Below are 7,378 nucleotides of genomic sequence, written 5' to 3'. Positions count from 1 at the left end.
AGAGTTCTCCTGGAAACCTTCATCATGTTGAATCCTGTTCACCAAGCCCTTGGAGTCTTCAGGAGCCAACCCACTTGCAAAGGAGAATTGGACTTGGCAGTATCAGTAGACTGTAACTAGAAGGACTTGAAAATGCAACCTGAACAGGACCTTGAAGTGTGATGTTAAATGTTTATTAATTTATTAATTTATTAGATTTTTATACCGCCCTATCCCCGAGGGGCTCCGGGCGGTGTACAACAATAAACTTAATATAACATAAAATGGCTAAATCTTTAAAAGCAGCGATAAAACAGTAAAAACTAAATCTCATAAATACAATAAATATAAATGGCGTCCAGCAGCGCCATATTCAAAATCCTCTCCCCAAGAGGGAGGAATGGCAGGTCCCGTTGAATGACAAATGGCCCAGATGTAGAGGGCCATGAAAGGGGGCGAAGGGGGCACCATCAGCGGTCGGTTCCTCCAAAGGCCCGGCAGAACAGCTCCGTCTTACAGGCTCTGCGGAACTCACCAAGGCCCCGCAGGGCCCGGACAGTTGGCGGAAGAGCGTTCCACCAGGCCGGGGCCAGAGCTGTAAAGGCCCTGGCCAGTGTGGAGGCCAGCCGCATCACCGAGGGGCCAGGGACCACTAGTAGGTTGGCCTCAACTGATCGAAGAGGCCGTACAGGAACATATGGGGTGATGCGGTCTCGAAGATACGATGGCCCCAGGCCGTGAATGGCCTTAAAGGTCAACACCAACACCTTGAAGATGATCCGGAACTCTACTGGAAGCCAATGCAGCTGACGCAGCACAGGCTGGATGTGTTCCCAGGTGGCGCTGCCTGCGAGCAAGCGCGCCGCCGCATGCTGCACCAGTTTTAGTCTCCGGATCAAACGCAAGGGAAGGCGTAGAGCGAGTTACAATAGTCTAATCTGGAGATGACCGTTGCATGGATCACTGTGGCTAAATCCGCTTAGGAAAGGGAGGGGGCCAGCCGCCAGGCCTGGCGAAGATGGAAAAAGGCAACCCGGGTTATATGGGCCACCTGGGTCTCCATTAAGAGAGACGAATCCAGGTGGACCCCCAGGCTGCGCACGGAGGGGGTCGGCGCCAATATGGCCCCCTCCCACACCGGCGGCTGAAAAGTCCCGCCCCCCCACTTCGCGGCCAAGCCAGAGGATCTCCGTCTTCGATGGATTCAGTTTTAACCTGCTCTGTCGCAACCAACCAGCAACCGCCTCCATACAATGCAGTATGTTATATGTTATATGTTAAGAAAGTAAACCATTTTGTTTTTAAAATTTGTTGTTGCAAACTCATTCCAAGTTCTGCCCCACAGAACCCACAGATAGAGGTCACATTTGCTTACTTATTACCAACTGCAAAAGCCCCCCCCCCCCCCCCGTTGATCTGGCCTGCAGTAGGAGAAGGAAGGTCTACAGCTCCATTGAGGGAATTGCTTGTTTTTTTTACAGGCCCAAATTGAGGGAAGACCTGCAGCAGCTACATCAGATGCAGAAGGCCAGATGAGAGAAAGAAGCCCTGCTTGATTAATAGTTTGGACTTTATTGCTATTCTTACATTACTGGACACTGTTAGTGGTGGCAACTGTTCTGAGTGCTTTTTTCTTAAAAGAGCACTGAAGATTTTGTACAATTGAGTTGTGCTGCATATATATATGTTCACTATTATTTATCCTTAAATGTTAGAAAGTTTGTTAAAGGTTTGTTAATTTGTTCAAGCAATTTCATATTTGTTTGTTAAGCCACAGGGTGGTTCAAGCAATTTCATATTTTGTCGAAGGAATTCATGGCCAGAATCACAGAGGATCCTCTGAAGATGCCAGCCACAGATGCAGGCGAAACGTCAGGAGAGAATGCTGCTAGAACACGGCCATACAGCCCGGAAACCACACAGCACCCAAATTTCATATTTGTTTGTTAAGCCATAGGGTGCTGTCATATATTATTTCCTAGGTCTCCAATAGAGATTGATGTGGCCAAAGATAAGTAGGTTACACACATACATTAATTTTGCAAGAAATCCCATCAATTTTTTTGAGGAAAAGGAAAGAAATTGCCTTACTGAGAAGATGTGCAAAGGAAAAGAACTTCGGGTTTCTTCAATGGGACAGAGCGCACCCCCCCCCCCCCCAATACAGGGTTGTCTCGATGCGACAGGCTTTCTTAGGATAAAAGTTAAGCAAATACTTGAATGAGGAAAACGGGAATTAATCTAGTGAGGAAGAGACAATAATATGTTATTTAATTATTTTTTGTCGTGGTGATGGAAATTAAGTCAGTTTTTTGGAACATTAGTGTGAAACTCCCCACAGAAAAGAATGAAAGGGTTTTTTTAAACTATTTGAGTCAGAGTTCCTTTGACTTAATATGCCTGCAAGAAACTCATATTTGAAAGAAAGAGATGAATTGTTTAGAGAATAAGAAATTAGGTCAGCATTTTGTTGCTGCTGATGAGGGGGAAAAAGAGGACCGATAATTGATGTAAAAGAAGAATATGCTTCAAAAGAAGCTATAAATGACGAACGGGTGTTGAAATAAAAACCCTGGTGATTGGTATATAAGCACCAAATGAGAATAGAAGTGAATTTGGCAGGCAATTTGGGTGACTTAAAATATGACTGTTGGTGTTTTATGGGTGACTGGAACAGAGTACCGTAACCTCATTGTATTTGTATAAGAATACAGATAGGCAAGGTCAGAAATATAAAAGGGAAAATGTACTGTCAAAGGCTTTCACAGGGGATTCAACTGGTTGTTGTGGGGTTTTCAGGCTGTGTGGCCCTAGTCTGGTAGATCTTGTTCAGTGGCATAGCGGCAATGGTGCGGGGGTGGGCATGATGAACCAGGCGCACGCTGGTGACATGGCGTGGGGGGTAAGTTCCAGGGTGGGGGCGTGGCAGGGACACAGAGCTCCCATGCAGTGGCATATCTGCCTAGGGAAAAGGGGAGTCCAATGTCCCCAGGCACCCCCCTTGTGGGGGGCGCAAAAATTGCAGGTTCGTGTGTGTGTTTTTTGGCATTTTTAGTGTTTTTTTCAGTGTTTTGCCTGCAGGGAGTGCTGGTTTTTGGCTAGCAGCACCACAATTGCAGAGATTTTTCAGCAGACTCTCCTAATGATACCACCAAAGTTTGGTGAGGTTTGGTTCAGGGGGTCCAAAGTTATGGGCTCCCAAAAGGGGTGCCCCATCCCCCATTTTTTCCAATGTGTCAGGAGGCCTGTATTTGGGACTTTGCTTATGCTGCTGTTTCATTTCATTGTGGAGGGGAGGTTGGTCGGGGTTAACTGTATTTCTAACTGTCTTTTCTCTACCGCTGTAGAATGTGTAGTGATACCAGGTGGCATCAAGGTCATTGCCTGCCCATCTCCTGTTATCTCCTTGCGCTTACTTTCTGGCGGGCTTTCCCAGGCCGGGGGGGGGGGGGCTGCCAGTTCTTTTATTATTGCAGTTTGCGTGGGTTTTCTCCAGTCTTGGCTTTGCCAAGGTAGATCCCGAGCGAATAAAGCTGCTGTTCTACAACAAGAGTTTTTGTGAGTTTTTGGGATTCTGACATTAAGCCAGGACTCCCCTTAGGTTGAATTCCATGCAGCCGTGCATTGCTGGAATTTCACCTTTCCACTTTTGCAGAAAAAACTAATCTTTTGCCATGATGTCTTCTTTGGAGTCTCCACTGGGAGAGGGGACTGCCAGAGCCGAGTCTGGGCTTCCTATTGCTGCAGACTTAACCGGGACTTCTGATTCTTCCCCCGACCCTCCCGAGGGACCCTGCATACCAGCGGGGAATGCAACTGCATCGGGAGGAGAGCTTCCTCCTCCCGGCTACTTGGATGCTCCTAATCGGTTCCTGACTGCCCCGTTAGATGGCTCGCAGGGGATTACTGTGAGACGTCGTCGGGGCGCGGATTTTTACAGAGACTCTCAAACTCTGGGATTTGGGAGTGCAAGTTGGGCGACTGCTCCTCTGGCTGGGAATGTGTCAGTTGTCGGTCGCCCATCTGAAGGTCCCGATTCCTCTGAGGCTGCAGCCTGGTGGATGCTGCAGGCGTCGGAGGAAGCGTGGGACTCTGAGAGAGAGGAGTATTGTCGAGCATTGCAACAGCTGGAGCAAACCGTGGGGCACCTTCGGGTAGCTCTGGTTCAAGCGCAACCAGCTACTCCTGCACCAGTTGTTCTGCCTGTTCCTGGGGCTGTTGGCAGGGAGGCAGCACCCGATCAACCTGCACCAGTCCAGCCTGCCCCGGTTCCCCTGCTGCCTCCGGTCCAGCCTGCGCCTGCTCAACCACCTGCTCCGGCCGCCCCTCAAATGCCTGCCCCCCCCAAGCTCCACCGCTGGCAGCACCTGCACCGGGATTGTTAGGGGCACCACCGTTCTGGGCGATGGGGGGGTGCCTTGCCACGTCCACCGTTGTATGAAGTGCCCCCACCTCCGTTCATGGCCAGGATCCGGTTGACGTCTCGTTTCAATGGAACTCAGGACTTGCTTCCAGCCATCCTGGTCCAGGTAAATGCTCATTTGCTGCAATATGGGCGGCAATACCTGAATGACTTTGAACGGGTGTGTGAGGTGGGCTTGATGCTGGATGGTCCTGCGGCATACTGGTATGTGGGCCTCTTCCAGCGCCAGGCTGGTGAGTTGCATAACTTCCAGGACTTTATGATGGCCCTACGTCGCCGCTTCGAGAGTCCTTTTGTTGGGGAGCAAGCCAAGCAAGCACTCATGGACATGCGTCAAGGCAAGATCTCTTTTGTGGAATTCGTTGAGACTTTTCGCACCGTGGCCAGCAAGATTCCTGATTGGGATGATCCCGTGAAAGTATTTGCTTTCAAGAAAGCATTACACCCCGATTTGCTTAATTGGTCACTCATCTGAGACAACCCTCAGACCTTGATGGAGTGGATTGTACTTGCCGGCACGGCTGATGCCAGGATGCGCAAAGCAGCCACCCTTGGAGTGTCGGTTGGGAGGGCTCCAACGCTTCCGTCGCAAAAGAGGGGCGCCCCCAGCCCAAAATCCGTGCGCTCCACACAGCCCAGATGTCAGCTTTCTCCAGAGGAAAATGCCCGCCGCCGCCGCCTTAATCTCTGTCTCTACTGTGAAAATGGGGGTCACTTCGCGTCTGCCTGCCCAGCCAAGAAAGCACCCCCTTCTGCCACCTCTACCCCCGTGGCCAAACCAGACAAGCCAGGCAAAATGCCACAGAAGGGAGGTGCCCGTGCGGCAGCAGCCTCTTCGGAGGGAAAGGATCAGCCGATTCCGTGGGAGCCCCCACAAGCCGAGCGGGTGAGTGATCCTATAATTCTACCCCTGGTCCTGACTAAGGGTCCTGGCTTCCCTTACTGGTTACTGGTGCAAGCACTTGTGGACACTGGCTGCTCCCATTGTCTGATTCATCCTCACTTGGTGGAGGCTTTAAAGCTCCAGCCTGTTGCCCTGACCGAGACTATTCGGTTTGATCAAATGGACGGTAGCCCTATGGGTGGTGGTCCCATTACCTCTCGCACCCCTAAGATTTTGACTGGATGTAAGGAACATTGGGAGCGCCGCAGTTTCATTATTGCTCCCATTTCTCAACACCCTGTTATTTTGGGACTTTCTTGGCTCACTGATCATGATCCCTCTGTAAAGTGGTCTCAAAGAACTCTGACTTTCACTGATCCTCCCTGTGGAGAGCATATGCAGCCTGACCCTCCCAGCCACTTGTTGCATCCGACTGAGGGATTGGCTTGCAGGCTTACCGTGGCCCCTGTTGATCCTGCTATTCCTGTTCCCTACCGCGATTTGCATCGGGTCTTTGAGGAAACTGAGTGTAATGCCTTGCCACCCCACCGTGATACTGACTGTAAGATTGAACTGATCCCTGATGCTAAACTTCCAAAACACAGACGTGATTTTCCTTTGGTGGTGGGAGACATGGTCTATCTGTCCACCAAAAATTTGCGAAGCATTCACCGTCCATCAAAACTGAGTGCGAAATATGTGAGGCCGTTCAAGATCATTAGAGTAATCAATAAAGTGACAGCTGAACTTGACTTGCCTAAAGCTTTGAGTAAAATACACCCTGTCTTTCATTGCAGCTTACTGAAGAAAACCTGCTCCCCGGATGTCTGGCATCCAGAGATGACGGTGCCTCCTCCGATTCTGATTAATGGTTCTAAGCACTACGAACTTTCTGACATTCTTGATTCACGCATCTATCGTAACCGCTTGCAGTATTTGGTCTCCTGGAAGGGATGTTTACCTGGGCAGAATCAGTGGATTTTTGCTGAAAATGTTAAAGCCCCTCGCCTTGTCAAATTGTTTCATCAACGCTGTCCAAGCAAGCCGGGAGGGAGGCCTTAGAGGGAGCAGTATGTCAGGAGGCCTGTATTTGGGACTTTGCTTATGCTGCTGTTTCGTTTCACTGGGGGGAGGTTGGTCAGGGTTAACTGTATTACTAACTGTCTTTTCTCTGCTGCTGTAGAGTGTGTAGTGATTCCAGGTGGCGTTAAGGTCATTGCCTACCCATCTCCTGTTATCTCCTTGCACTTACTTTCTGGTGGGCTTTCCCAGGCTGGGAGGGGGGGGGGCTGTCAGTTATTTTACTATTGCTGTTTGCACGGGATTTCTCCAGTCCTGGCTTTGCCAAGGTAGATCCCAAACCAATAAAGCTGCTGTTCTACAACAAGAGTTTTTGTGAGTTTTTGGGATTCTGACACAATGGGAGCTAAAAGGAGATGGGGGCTAGACCTTTGAGGGTTCATAACTTTGGACCGCCTGAACCAAACTTCACCAAACCTGGGTGGTATCATCATGAGAGTCTCCTACAAATACCCTGAAATTTTGGTGCTTCTAGCTTAACAATTGCACCTCTGACAGCAGGCACCCTCCCAAATTTCTCCAGATTCTCCTTTTAAATCCACCCCCTTCGGCATAGGTTTAAAGGGAGAATCTGAGGTCCCCAGTTTAAACATTGAAAGAGATGTTGTTTCAGGGTGGGGGAGAATCCACCACAAAACAGCATCACTTTCAATGTTGTTTTAACTGGGGACCGCAGATTCTCCCTTTGAGGTGGATTTAAAAGAAGAATCTGGGCTCCCTAGTTTAAACACCATTGAAAGTGATGCTGTTTGGGGGTGGATTCCACTGGAGGTGTTTTGTGAGAGATGATGCTGACATTTGTTTGGTAAATGTTTTGCTGGGGGTGATTTGTGAGAGATTTACATGCTTAATACCCACTTGCACTGGCTTGGAGCTGTTTCTCAGGCTAACAACCTACCTCATAGGGTTGGTGTGAGGACAAAATTAGGAAAGAGAGTTGGTGGGGAGAGAGCCATGTATGTTTTGCTGGGGGTGGGGGTGATTTGTCAGCATCATATCTCACAAATCACCCC

The sequence above is a fragment of the Sphaerodactylus townsendi genome, linkage group LG03 (genome assembly GCF_021028975.2).
Source record: "Sphaerodactylus townsendi isolate TG3544 linkage group LG03, MPM_Stown_v2.3, whole genome shotgun sequence".
NCBI classification, from domain to species: domain Eukaryota; kingdom Metazoa; phylum Chordata; class Lepidosauria; order Squamata; family Sphaerodactylidae; genus Sphaerodactylus; species Sphaerodactylus townsendi.
Note: the sequence above shows the minus strand (reverse complement) of the source record.